The 15,132-nt window shown below is 38.0% G+C and overlaps 1 protein-coding gene and 1 pseudogene across 3 annotated transcripts in view; both read left to right on the plus strand.

Moving 5' to 3' along the window:
- APBB1IP (amyloid beta precursor protein binding family B member 1 interacting protein) overlaps positions 1 to 15,132 on the plus strand; it is a 109,934-nt gene that overhangs the window by 5,612 nt on the left and 89,190 nt on the right. The gene's annotated exons all lie outside the window — the stretch shown is intronic.
- On the plus strand, positions 12,539 to 14,255 carry LOC118535750 (elongation factor 1-alpha 1 pseudogene; annotated as a pseudogene).

The raw sequence follows: 15,132 nt of genomic DNA on the forward strand, positions 1-15,132 counted from the left end.
AAAAAACAAAACCCTTGCTGAAAAGGTTGACCAATAATCTTTATTATACAGATAAGAATATAGTCAACTAATCAGTAATATTCTACCTTTATGAGGGTCTAGACAATGAAAATTGTTTTTAATGAGTGGAAAAGCAAGAAATAGGTACTAAAGATCATACATAAAGTGCTAACCAGTGAGATGGGCATTATGCAATACAAGGTTTCTGTGTGTTTAAGAGCAGATTCTGAGGGACGACGGACAAAGACCTCTTCCACAAAGGAGATTTTTATCTCAACCAGAGGTTAAGATTTTTATATTTTCAAAATCTAAGACCAAATTCAGAAGAGAGGGGAGCTTCCCCTTGACACAGCTGGATTTCAGATGGATGCAAGTGTTCAAGCAGGGCTAAAGGGTCACTAACAGCTGTTGAAGAATGTTAGATGACACCGTTACAGTATTTGGAAAGCTGAAAGTACTTCCTACTTCATTAGGAAGTATACTGAAATGGTGATAATTGATGTTTCATTTGTTCTGGCTATAATAGGCATCAAAACAGCATAGTTATGGAATGGTAGTATTTAGTGGAATGCTGCTTAAGTGGTTGATTACCATTTAATAGACTGTGTTTTTCACCAGGCAAAACTCTAGTCTTCAATTAAGTGCATTAAGATTTCATCTCAAAAATAAAAAAAAAATAATTCGTTAAGGGAAGGAGGGAACACCACAAAATTTTTTGCAGATTTACAGTATATTAATTATGTTACTAACTAAGTAAATTTATCTAAGGCTACTCTGTTTATAGTACAACATTAACAATCTCATTCATGTCTGCTAATAACATAAAATTCACAACTGACAGGTCAATGAACTGAGTAACTTCAGGATATAGTATTGGTTTGTTTTGTTTTTTTAAGAGGATGGCTTCCTTCTGATTAAATTCCATAAATGATATGGCTTAGCAAACCAAGACTATTTCTTAACATGCTTACTAATTCAGTGACATTATATTTACCCTGTTGCAAGCAACAAACATAAATAAGGGGCTTGGGCCATGATTGTGGGCAAATGCAATGCAATGTTGTAAACACATAGCTCATAAGACCACTACTGAATAGAGACGCTGAAACTCCAAGGTAGCTCACTCCACTGACTGTCAGAGCAGAGAAGCCTCCCTCAAAGCGAGGCTTACAGAGGGAGTATGGTTCTTATGCATATCCTTATGCATAAACTGCTCAACATGCTGCAATCAGAACTTTTTTTTTTTTTTCAGTTTCAACACACATCTATTAAAGGCCAACGATGTGCCCAGAGTGGAGGGTATAAAATAGAATAAGAATTGGCCCCTAACCTCAAGAAGCTTCTAGTTGAGTGGGAGAGACAAGCCTGGAAATAAACACATTGCAGTCTGATATGCAATGATAGGTGCAGAAATAATATGGTGAAGAAGGTGACTATAGGGAAGAGATTAGATAGGGGGTGACCAAGAGGCACTTTGAAGGATAAAGGTATTTCCAGGTGGCCGATGGAAGAAGGCCACCCCAGGCCCCACGTGTATGAAACAGTTTGGCAGTGCTGGAGCGTAAAGTACAATGGGAAAGGAAAGGGGACAATTCATATTTAACATTTGGTGAGTAATATTCAAATTAGATTCATATGATACGGTCACTACAGTCTATCATCTTTGAGTCAAATGTTATGGCACTTGTAATAACAGAACTGTAGCACTCTAGACCAGCCCTGTTCAATAGAAATATAAGGCAAACCATATGTCTAACTTCAAATTTTCAAGAAGCCACATTAGAAGCATAAAAAATAAACAATAACACTAATTTTAGTAATATATTTTATTTCATATATATCCCAAATGGTCATTTAGTTAATTAATACTAATTATACTAAATTGCATTAAATTTAAGTAATATTAAAATTATCAGTGAAGTCTTTTATTCTTTTTCTTCATACCAAGTCTTTTAAACCAAGCATGTTTTACCCTTATAGCACATCTCCAGTTGAACTAGCCACCACTGAAGTGCTCAATAGCCTCAGGAACTATTGGCTACCAAACTAGACAGCACAACTCTAGATAATGGCACAGTTATTGTGTCCTAACTATGCACTGACTCTTCAGATGCATGGAGGATATTAGATGAATTATGAAGTAAGCTAAAGGGAAAAAGAAGGGAATAGCATTTTCTATTAGTATAGGATCTGTCCCTGGAACCTGATTTTAATTCATATTTAAATCTGCTCTCAAATACTTTATTAGTCATCTAGCAACAAAAACAAACAAACTCAGATTATCATTGCTTACCTTCCTTTTTATTCTTTCTCTTCCCCTCCTGCCTTATTTTTTGGATTCTGCCTAATAGTAACAGGGACTGAAAAAGAATGGAACTAAATGGTGGAGCAGCATGCCCTAAACCCACATCCGGCAAAATGTGAACTGTTGCCCTAGACGACAGTGGTTACCACCTCTCTCTCTTTCTCTCTCTCCCTGCTTCCACCTACTAGTTCATAAGCATCAACAGTAACTCTCTTTGCTGTGGTTCCCAACTCCAGAAATACAGGTAGTGATAAGATTTGGAAGATGGAGTTGTTTTGATTCATGGGTTTGGTATGAAAAAGCCTCGGGGATATTCTGATGCCCTCTCTTGTTCAGAATGGTTAAGAATCTCTGCTGTAGAAATAATATTTACAGATGTCCTTCCCAGTGGCCTGGTCTTTTTAAAATGCCTGGTCTATGAAAAAATGGCAGTCCAGCTCCATTTCTAGGTACACAGAAATGCAACAAGCAAAGGTACCCATCCAGTTGTGAGCATGGGAATGTGTGTGTGAGTATGTGACTGACGTTTGTCTCCACTACTGGTTTTAGATGGAGACTATAGTAATAAAAGTACTGATGATGTTGATAACAGTAATAGATGATATTAGTATCACTAATATCACTTTAAATGTGCCTGGCACTAAACTAAGCACTTTACAGACACCATCTCATCCCCGTGAGAGAGAGACTGTTTTCATTGCCATTTTACAGCTGAGGACACTAAGCCAACAGAGAGGTTAAATAACTTGCCCAAGATTACCCAGCTGCTGAGTATATTTATTACTGAGTAAATGGTGTGTGTCAACACTTGATGAAAATACAATATTCAAATTAGATTCATATGATACGGTCACTACAGTCTATCATCTTTGAGTCAAATGTTATGGCAATTTGAACTCCTAATGTAGTGTGAAAGACAGACACACAATTATATTAGAGCTGGACATATAGACACTGTAACAGAGGTATGAGCAGAGCAGGTGCCAGTTTCTACCTCTTAATAATCACAATACTTGTTTTCAGAAAGCAACATGGCATGCTGATTGTGAATGTGAGCCTTTGAGTTAGACCCAGGCACAGTCCAGTTCACCACTCACTAGTTGCATGAGCACAAATCTAGCTTGAGTTTCATAACCTATAAAATTAGAATAATGTCACCACATCAGGGGATTATTTTGAAAATTAAATGAGACACTCTGGGCGTCTGATCTGTCATGATTGTTCTATATTTATAACTCCTACTATTGTTATTTTAAAGCCAGCATTAATATATATTAATAACAGCTAGCATATATTGAGTTAAGTGCCATCCATGGCACTGTGCCAGGTACCAAGAGAGTTAAGGTGTAAATTTTGCCTCTTCAACATAGTTGAGAGAGTAGCGGTACATATAAAGAGAGAGATAAACCATAAGGAAGCTGATGAACTGTCAAATTAGTGATCCTCACACTGCTGCTATAGGATTCAAGATGAGCGAAGATCACCAGGATCCAGCAGTGAGCCTTGAGCTGGCCTTGCATAGTGGGTAAGACTGATATAAGTCAAGAAAAAGAGGAGAAATAACACAGAGACAATACAGATGGTGTGTATGGAGGAAGAGAAATAAACTACTTTCACTGTAAGCAAAGGTTTAATGAAAGATGTTGATGAATTTGGAGTGGTATGTGTGGTGGGGATTGTTGATGAGCTCATCCTGGAAGGTATTTTCTCTGATCAGCTTTTCTAGCTAGCTGGGAACATGCCAAGATGGCCTGCTACACAGGCAACAATGAGGGCCATAGATCAACCATTTAGCCTCTGCTTCCTGACTAGAAGTACTGGCCTCCCTGCCACCTACTCCTTCACCTTCTGCTTGTCTTCCTCTGATTCACATGGCCAGATTTGGTGTTTGTACCCTTTGGAACAAGAGTGCTCAGACAGCCTATTGACTTGATCTTGGAGACTGCTGATGTTCCTCCGGCTACAATACAAACCCTGATCACTCCTGGAAAAGGCATCAGGGGCCAGTTGCCCCTGGTGCATATTGACAGAGGAGGGCCTTGAATGACCCTCCACAATTTGATATAAAGGGACGAGAGAATAATTTCATTTTTGACAGGTTGTTTCTGCTACAGAACTTCATTTGTGTTACTCAGGAACCTGCTGGGAAAATGAGCCAAATGGTATAAGGAGTTCAGACTCTTTACCAAGAGGCAAATAAATGATAGAGATGCCGAGAAAAACAATATATTTCTTAGCTAATTGAAATATAAAGGTGAGCCATGAATTAAGTACTGTGAATGTATCGTCATTAAAAAAGTATTTAAGGATGTGTAGTTTAACTTAGTAAAGTTACCTGGTAACTGTTACGTGAAACACATATAAAACACATACACTTCTAGAAGTTGAATTTCACTCCATACCTGCTGATTCAGTTGTTCGGAGTTCTTGAGGGTTTGGGGTGTTTTGTTTTGCTGGTATCTGTGTATTTTAAATCAAGGATAAATTTCTATGCCAGGTTAATCAGTAATCTTTCTATGGTTGGACTCAGTCTAAGCCAGTGTTGCTGAAGTCTGGTTCTTTGCAGGAGCAATCATAAATTTACCCTAAATCCATTTGGATTGGTCCTGGATTATAGCAGTTTAGTGCTTACTGTTACAGTTTCTTTTTATTTTTATCATAGTGGCTGGTTCACTGCTATGTACATTTGCACAAATGACTCAATGAGTATTTTCTGGTTCAATGTGCAGAGCACTATAAGTTATTACATCACAGAAAGAGAAAAAGACCTTTTTTGCGGGGGGGACCTTAAGGTATAAAAAAACACTCTGCTCTCAATAGCATCTATTTAAAAATGACTCATACCATACACAAAAATTAACTCAAAATGGATCATAGACCTAAATGAAGAGCTAAAATTGTAAAACTCTTGGGGAAAACATAGGATTAGATCTTTATAACCTTGGGTGAAGTAATAGTTTCTTAGATATAATACCAAACAAACACACACACGCACAAATAGATAAATTGGACTTCTTTCAAATTTAAAACTTCTGTGCTGCACACGGTACCATCAAGAAAGTACAAAGACAATGCTCAGAATAGAAGACAATATTTTATACAGAGAGTAAATTATATACAGAGAGTCCCCACCTTATGATGGTTCGACTTACAATTTTTTGAATTGTATTTGAATTTCAACCATGGTTGAAAGCAGTGCTCATTCAGTAGAAACTGTACTTTGAATTTTGGATGTGGATCTTTTCCCAGACTAGCGATATATGGTACGATACTCTCTCATGATGCTGGGCACTGGCCCCGAGCCTCAGCCCTGACAGCCACAGGATCACAAGGCTCAACAACTGATACACTTACAACTGTTCTGCACCCACACAACCATTGTGTTTTTCGCTTTCAGTGCAGTGTTCAATAAATTACGTAAGCTATTCAACACTTTAGTATAAAATAGGCTTTGCGTTAGATGATTTGCCTAACCGTAGACTAATGTAAGTATTCTGAGCACGTTTAAGGTCAGCTAGGCAAAGCTATGATGTTCAGTAGGTTAGGCATATTAAATGCATTTTTTACTTAGGATATTTTCACCTTATAATGAGTTTATTGAAACATAACCCATCTGTACTTGTTAAGGGACTTGTATTCAAAATATTTAAAGAAGTCTTATGACAACAACATAATATATATAAAAGACATATAATCCATTTTAATACTAGGGAGAAGATCTGAGGAAACTTTTCTCCAAAGAAGGTATAGAAATGACCAATTAGCACATGAAAATTGCTCAGCATCATTAGACATACGGGAAATGCAAATTAAAACCACAATGAGAACTTCATACTCACTAGGAGGGCTATAATCAAAATGAGAGACACATGTATTGATGAAGACATGGAGAAATTCAAAACTTCATACACTGCCAGTGGAATGTAAAATCACGCCACAGATTTGGAAAAACAGTTCAGCAGTTCCTCAAAAAGTTAAACTTATCATATAACCCAGCAGTCCCATTCCTGGGAATCCTAAGAGAAATGAAAACATATTCTATGCAAAATCCTGTACACAAATATTCATAGCAGCATAATTAATAATAGCTGAAAAGTGGAAACAACCCAAATGTTCACCAACTAATGAATGAATAATCAAAATATGGTGTTTCAGTACAATGAAATATTCAGCAATAAAAAGAAACAAAGTGCTGATACATATTATAACATGAATGAACTTTGAAAACATTATCCTTAAGTGAAAGAAGCCAGACACAAAAGACTACATTTTTAAAAAAACTTTTTATTTAAATTTTGCTTAGTTACATACAGGGCAATATTTGCTTCTGGAGTAGAATTCAGTGATTCATCACATAAATACAACACCCAGTGCTCATCACAAGCGCCCTCCTTGATACCCATCACCCATCCAGCCCGTCCCCCACCCACCTCCCTCCATCAACCCTCAGTTTGTTCTCTATCATTAAGAGTCTCCTATGGTTTCTTTCCCTCTCTCCTTTCTTTCCCCTCCTTCCCATATGTTCATCTGAGTGAGATCATATGGTATTTGTCTTTTTCTGGCTGACTTACTTCACTTAGCATAATACACTGTAGCCCCATTCACATCATTGCAAATGGCAAGATTTCATTTTTTTAAATGCCTGAGTAATAGTCCATTGTATATATATACTCCATCTTCTTTATCCATTCATCAGTTGAATGGACATTTGGGCTCTCTCCATAGTTTGGCTATTGTTGATAATGGTGTAAATATCAGGGGGGATGTACCCCTTAGAATCTGTATTTTTGTATTCTTTGGGTAAATACCTAGTAGTACAATTGCTGGATTATAGGGTAGTTCTATTTTTAACCTTTTGAGGAACCTCCATACTGTTCTTCGGAGTGGCTGCACCAGTTTGCATTCCTACCAACAGTGTAAGAGCTTTCCCCTTTCTCCACATCCTCACCAATACCTGTTGTTTCTTGTGTTATATTTTTAGCCATTCTGACAGGTGTGAGGTACTATCTCATAGTGTTTTGATTTGCATTTCCCTGATGATGAGTGATGTTGAGCATCTTTTCATGTGTCTGTTAGCCATCTGGATGTCTTTGGAAAAGTGTCTATTCATGTCTTCTGCTCGTTTCTTAACTGGATTATTAGTTTTTTAGGTGTCAAGTTTGATAAGTTCTTTATAGATTTTAGATACTAACCCTTTATCAGATATGTCATTTGCAAATATCTTCTTCCATTCCAAAGGCTGCCTTTTAGTTTCATTGATTGTTTCCTTCACTGTACAGACGCTTTTTATCTTGATGAAACCCCAGTAGTTCACTTTTGCTTTTTGTTTCCCTTGCCTTCAGTGACGTGTCTAGCAAGAAGTTGTGATGACCAAGGTCAAGAGGTTTCTGCCCATGTTCTCCTCTAGGATTTTGATGGTTTCCTGTCTCACATTTAGGTCTCTCAGCCATTTTGAATTTATTTTTGTGTATGGTGTAAGAAAGTGGTCTAGTTCCATTATTCTGCATGTTGCTGGCCAGTTTTCCCAACACCATTTGTTGAAGAGACTTTCTTTTTTCCATTGGATATTCTTTCCTGCTTTGTTAAAGATTAGTTGACCATGTAATTGTGGATCCAATTCTGGGTTCTCTATTCTGTTCCATTGATCATCTGTTTTTGCGCCAGCATCATACTGTCTTGATGCCAACAGCTTTGTAATATAGCTTGAAATCTAGAATTATGATGCCTCCAGTTTCGTTTTTCTTTTTCAGGATTGCTTTGGCTATTCAGGGTCTTTTGTGGTTCCATACAAATTTTAGGATTGTTTGTTCTACCTCTGTGAAAAATTCTGGTGGTATTTTGATAAGGATTGCATTAAATTTGTGTATTGCTTTACACATTTAATGCAATCCAAATATAGTATAGACATTTGTTCTTCCAATCCATGAGCATGGAATGCTTTTCCATTTCTTTGTGTCCTCTTCAATTTCTTTCCTAAGGTTCTATAGTTTTCAGAGTACAGATCTTTTTTTTTTTAAGGGGTGGAGGAGGGGCAAAGGGACAAGGAGAGAGAGAATCTTAAGCAGGCTCTACACCCAGCGCAGAGCCCAACACAGGACTCGATGTCACAACCCTGAGATCATGACCTAAGCCAAAATCAAGAGTTGGATGCTTAACCAACTGAGCCACCCAGACACCCCACCGTATAGATCTTTTACCTCTTTAGTTAGGTTTATTCCTAGGTATCTTATTGTTTTGGCGCAATTGCAAATAAGATCGATTCCTTGATTTCTTTTTCTGCTGCTTCATTGTTGGTGTATAGAAATGCAGTAGATTTTTGCACATTGATTTTATATCCTGCAACTTTGCTGAATTCATGTATTAGTTATAACCATTTTTTGGTGGGGTCTTTTGGGCTTTCTACATAGAGTATCATGTTGAAAAGACCATATACTGTATGGTTTCATTTATATGAAATGCCCACAATAAGCAAATTTATATAGAAAGAAAGTAGATTGGTGATTGCTTAGGGTGGGGGAGGGAAGTGGTGAGTGACTGCCAATGAGTATGGAGTTTCCTTTAGGAGAGAAGAAAATTTTCTAAAATCAGATTTTATTGATGGTTGCATAACCCTATAGAAATACCAAAAACTATTGAATTATAAGCTTTAAACATTATGTGAATTATATCGTAATAAAAATATTTTTTAAAATATGGAGTGCAGGGCCAGTGTTCAAGGTGCTGCTCTAACCACTGGGAAGATGAAAAGATGCATTAGAAGCAATTTGTACTCTGGCTCCAGGACATTAAAGAAGGCATCTGGTGTGCCAGGGGGTTATAAAGAAAACAGTAGTTATAGCAGCAGAGGAGGTTTTATGGGAAGAACATGATGATGTCTGGAAGGTGAAGTTGGAGAAGTTGATGGGGATCGGACTGTGAAAGAACATAAAAGCCACATTAAAGAGTATAGATTATATCCTGCAGACAGGAGAGAGCCACTGAAAAGTTATTGCTAATTGAAAGGATATGAAGAGAACTGGGTTTTAATAAGAAAACCCTGGTGGCATTTTAGACACTGGATTAAAGGAGAGACTAGAGGTAGGGAGATAAATAGTAAGCAGATGGCTGAGTCCTGGTAAGACCTGTGGAGGAGCTGAACTAGGGTGATACTTGTGGAAAGAATGGGACAAGTTCAAGGGCATCAGGAAGGCTGCATTGACCAGACACACCGGCTGATCCAGTTGGGGGCTGGAACAGAAGGCTAACAAGATGCCCCTGAAATTCCTGAGAATGGCTGAGAGGAGATAATTGGACTATAGGTAAAGACAAATGTAGACTCAGGTTTTTTTTTTGGTTGGGGGGGGAGTATTATGTGGGCAGAGGGATAGTCATGTCTAGGTGGCTCCTTTTAGCCATAAGTCTGAGTCTGGTCATCACAAACACCCACAGCTATTATGTTAGCCCACCCTGTATTTCTTCGCTGAGCCTGTTCTTGCCTTTGTCTCATCTGCTTTTCCACCTCCTAACGCTTCTGTTTCAGTTCCACATTTCTCGTGGCTCAGACGTTTGACTTCAGTGTCTTCTGCCCAAACACCCAGTCTCAGCCTCACTTCACTGCACTGATCTTCCCTGGCATCTGATTAGCACCCAGAGCTGTGCTGACTTTCTCCCCAGTTCCCAACTTGGTTCTTGCAGCACCATGACCTATGGTGAGGAGCAGGGTGGAGAAGAGGAAGCTGGAAGGGGACCATGTTGTCGTTGAACACTGCCCTATGTGGGAATGTCCTGTGGACAATGGAAGTATAAATGCAGGGCTCAATGTGAGGAGAGATGGAGACATGGATAAGTAAGCTGTTTCTGCTTCACTCTGCAGCAATATCTACAGAGATTAGAGAATAGGAATAAAGATAATAGAAAACAAAGATCAGGGAGGATATATCCCAAAGATAATCCTGGATCAGAGCTAAAATGACTAAATCATTTTTCTGAAGTGGTAACTTTGTTGCCACCTTTGCTTCAAAAAATAGTTACAGCTGCATTTTTATGAAATCTGGATATTTTAATGGTCATACCTTTGCCAAGACAGCTGTCTAGATAACAGGAAGATGAGTGGAATGGAAGGTGTGAGGGCTTCATGTGTGGTTTCTTGGCAGTTTTACTGAGACATCCGTCTAGAAAGGTACATGAATACCTGATCAAAGAAACTAACCAAGCACAGTATCCCATTTTTCTTTCAGTGTCCATAACAGAGTGAACTTAAGTTGTCTCTTAATATATTATGTCTTTTATATCAGGACATCACTGAACAGTTGCAATGTTCTAAAATAAGTCATCAATGGTAAAGTTGGTGCAAAACAGAGACTATAGTATGCTAGCCAAAAACATTAAGACTGCATTTCATTTTATGTTTCCCATTCTGGTAAGATTATAAAGCACCAAATTCTTTAATATTCTTTAACATATTTCTACATTCTGTTATGTTCCATCATTGTCTGTTTTATTCTTATACTATTATTGTTTTGCTTTAATTATTGTCATTGTGGAAGGCTTTCATTCTTTTTTTTTTTCTTTTTGACTCTGGTTAAATTGATTATGTGTGTGTGTATTTTTTCCTATGGCTATTTTCTAGGTAGTTTGAAATTGTCCTTTTGAAATTTTTTCCTCTAATCCCTAAGTTGTTAGGGAAATGCTTTTTTCTTAAGGATTTCTTTTATTTATTTAATATTTTCTTAGTATTTTGTTTTATTATGTTTAATCAGAAAATACAGCCTGTATGATTTCTCCTTTGGGTTTATTGGGATTTTCTGATATATGACTAGTTTTCAATAAACATTATAAGCTAAGCCTAATTTTATAAAGCAAAGTCTGATTTTTACTCAAATCTGTTCTAGTATCTTTATTTTTTTCCATTAATCAGTCATATATAGAGAAGAAATGTATTACCATTGCTAAGGTCATAATTTTAAAAGCTGAATCTTTAGTATTATTTCTATATACTATATATATATGTATATATATAGAGAGAGAGATTTAGTTTTCAAAATAATCTGAATACATAAAAGAATATATTTTTGGCTAGGAAGTTTAATAATGAATCAGTTCTGAACCTAGACAAATAATGCTAAATTCTTAATTGCAGTTGTTGCCCCAGAGAAATAATGAAAATAATTAACTTCTGACAAGAAAAACACTCCCTGGAAAGTTACTAAGCATAGTAACAAAAAATAAACAAAATCTCTTTTATAAAAATAATCATAAAATTCACCAATCAGAAACAACACATGAAGGATACATTTTCATTTGAATTTTCTTTTCACTAAGAGCATGGGCAAGAAAGACAGGGAACTGTTGCAATACACTTTCCACCTCAAATTGATCCTGACAATGTTTTGGAGAGCAAAGTCACAATCAGGGTGGAAAAGAATACCTTTTTCCCTTTTTTTGTGAGCAGCTCTCACGATGGAATTTAATGAAAAGGCAACTTAAGGAATGGAAGAAAATATTTGCAAACCATGTGTCAGATAAGAAGTTAACATCCAAAATATATAAAGAACTTGTACAGCTCCATAACAACAACAAAACAAACAACCCAATTTAAAAATAAACAGAGGACTTAAATAGATATTTTTCCCAAAAAAGGCATACAAATGGCCAACAGGTACATGAAAAAGTGCTTAACATCACTAATCATCAGGGGTGCAAATCAGAACCACAATGAGGTATCACCTCACACCTGTCAGAATGGCTGTTATCAAGAAGACAAAGGATAACGTGTTAGCGAGGATGTGGAAATGAGGGAACCCTTATACACTGTCGGAAATGTCAATTGGTTCAGCCACTATGGAAAACAGCATGGAGGTTCCTCAAAGTATTAAAAATAGAACTACCTTATGGTCCAGCAATCTCTCTTCTGAGAATATATCCAAAGGGAATGAAAACAGGATCTCAAAGAGATACCTGCACGCTCAGGCTCATTGTGACATTATTCACCATAGCCAAGATAGAAAACAACATAAGTGTCCATCAGTGGATGCGTGGATAAAGAAGATGTGGTATATATTGGAATATTATTGGAATGGAATATTATGCAGTCTTCAAAGAGAAGGAAATCCTATTTATAACAACATAGATAGACCTTGAGAGTGCTGTGCTAAGTGAGATAAGTCAGACAGAGAAAGACAAATACTATATGATCTCACATAAGTGAGAGTGTAGACTCTAAAAGAACCAAGCTCATCAAAACAGAGTAGAATGGCTTTTTCGCAACGGGTTTGCCGCCAGAACACAGGTGTCGTGAAAACCACCGCTCAACCTAAACCAAAATGGGAAAGGAAGAGACTCACATCAACATCGTCATCACTGGACACGTAGATTCGGGCAAGTCTACCACTACTGGTCATCTGATCTACAAATGTGGTGGGATCGACAAAAGAACTATCGAAAAATTTGAGAAGGAGGCTGCTGAGATGGGAAAGGGCTCCTTCAAGTATGCCTGGGTCTTGGATAAACTGAAAGCTGAACGTGAACGTGGTATCACCATTGATATCTCCCTGTGGAAATTCGAGACCAGCAAGTATTATGTGACCATCATTGATGCCCCAGGACACAGAGACTTTATCAAAAACATGATTACAGGCACATCTCAGGCTGACTGTGCTGTCCTGATTGTCGCTGCTGGTGTCAGTGAATTTGAAGCCGGTATCTCCAAGAATGGGCAGACCCGTGAGCATGCCCTTCTGGCTTACACCCTGGGTGTAAAACAACTAATTGTTGGTGTTAACAAGATGGATTCCACTGAGCCACCCTACAGCCAGAAGAGATACGAGGAAATCGTTAAGGAAGTCAGCACCTACATTAAGAAAATTGGCTACAACCCCAACACAGTAGCATTTGTGCCAATTTCTGGTTGGAACAGTGACAACATGCTGGAGCCAAGTGATAACATGCCTTGGTTCAAGGGATGGAAAGTCACCCGTAAAGATGGGAATGCCAGTGGAACCACATTGCTTGAAGCTCTGGATTGCATTCTGCCACCAGCTCGTCCAACTGACAAGCCCTTGTGTCTGCCTCTCCAGGACGTCTACAAAATTGGTGGTATTGGTACTGTCCCTGTGGGCCGAGTCAAGACTGGTGTTCTTAAACCTGGCATGGTGGTCACCTTTGCTCCAGTCAATGTTACAACTGAAGTAAAGTCTGTTGAAATGCACCATGAAGCTTTGAGTGAGGCTCTTCCCGGGGACAATGTGGGCTTCAATGTGAAGAACGTATCTGTCAAAGATGTTCGTCGTGGCAGTGTGGCTGGTGACAGCAAAAATGACCCACCACTGGAAGCAGCTGGCTTCATAGCTCAGGTGATTATCCTGAACCATCCAGGCCAAATCAGTGCTGGATATGCACCTGTGCTGGATTGTCACACAGCTCACATTGCTTGCAAGTTTGCTGAGCTGAAGGAGAAGATATTGTCATTCTGGAAAAAAGCTGGAAGATGGTCCCAAGTTCTTGAAATCTGGTGATGCTGCCATTGTTGATATGGTTCCTGGCAAGCCTATGTGTGTTGAGAGCTTCTCTGACTATCCTTCTCTGGGCCGTTTTGCTGTTCGTGACATGAGACAGACGGTTGCTGTGGGTGTCATCAAAGCAGTGGACAAGAAAGCAGCTGGAGCTGGCAAGGTCACCAAGTCTGCCCAGAAAGCTCAGAAAGCTAAATGAATATTATCCCCAATACCTGCCACCCCAGTCTTAATCAGTGGTGGAAGAACGGTCTCAGAACTGTTTGTGTCAATTGGCCATTTAAGTTTAATAGTAAAAGACTGGTTAATGATAACAATGCATCGTAAAACCCTCAGAAGGAAAGGAGAATGTTTTGTGGACCATTTGTTTTGTGTGTGTGTGTGTGGCAGTTTTAAGTTATTAGTTTTTAAAATCAGTACTTTTTAATGGAAACAACTTGACCAAAAATCTGTCACAGAATTTTGAGACCCAGTAAAACAAAAGTTTAATGAGAAAAAAAAAAAAGAGTAGAATGGTGGTTTCCAGGAGCTGGAGGATGGGAGAACTGGGGAGATGTTGAAGGGTACAAACTTGCAACTAGTAGATAAGTAAGTCCTGGAGATCTAATCCACAGCATAGTGATTATAGTCAACAATACTGTATTATAAACTTCAAAGTTGCTAAAAGACTAGATCTTAATTGTTTTACCACAGAAAAGAAATGATAATTATGTGACATGATAGAAATGTTAGCTAACTGTTGAATCACAGATCTGTACCTCTGAAACAAATAATGCAATATGTGTTAAGAAAAAAAAAGAAGAAGAAGAAGATAGCAGGAGGGGAAGAATGAACGGGGGGAAATCAGAGGGGGAGACGAACCATGAGAGATGATGGACTCTGAAAAACAAACTGAGGGTTCTGGCGGGGAGGGGGATGGGAGGATGGGTTAGCCTGGTGATGGGTATTAAAGAGGGCACGTTCTGCATGGAGCACTGGGTGTTATGCACAAACAATGAATCATGGAACACTACATCAAAAACTAATGGTGTAATGTATGGTGATTAACATAACAATAAAAAAATTTTAAAAAAGAAATGTTAACTAACATGTGGTGGTGCTCATACTGCAGTATATAAATGTATCAAATCAACACATTGTACACCTTAAACATACATAATATTGTATGTTCAACTATATCTCAATTTAAAAATGTATATAATATGTATTAACCTCTGCTGATACCAGCATACCCTTTAAATCATTTCTATGGACTGAACCCAAATGTGACTCTTAATTCTATTTTAAATTATGAAATTGACACATGATGGAAAATTTGGAAAATAGAGAAGGAGACCA

The sequence above is a fragment of the Halichoerus grypus genome, chromosome 6, assembly GCF_964656455.1.
Source record: "Halichoerus grypus chromosome 6, mHalGry1.hap1.1, whole genome shotgun sequence".
Classification (NCBI taxonomy): Eukaryota; Metazoa; Chordata; class Mammalia; order Carnivora; family Phocidae; genus Halichoerus; species Halichoerus grypus.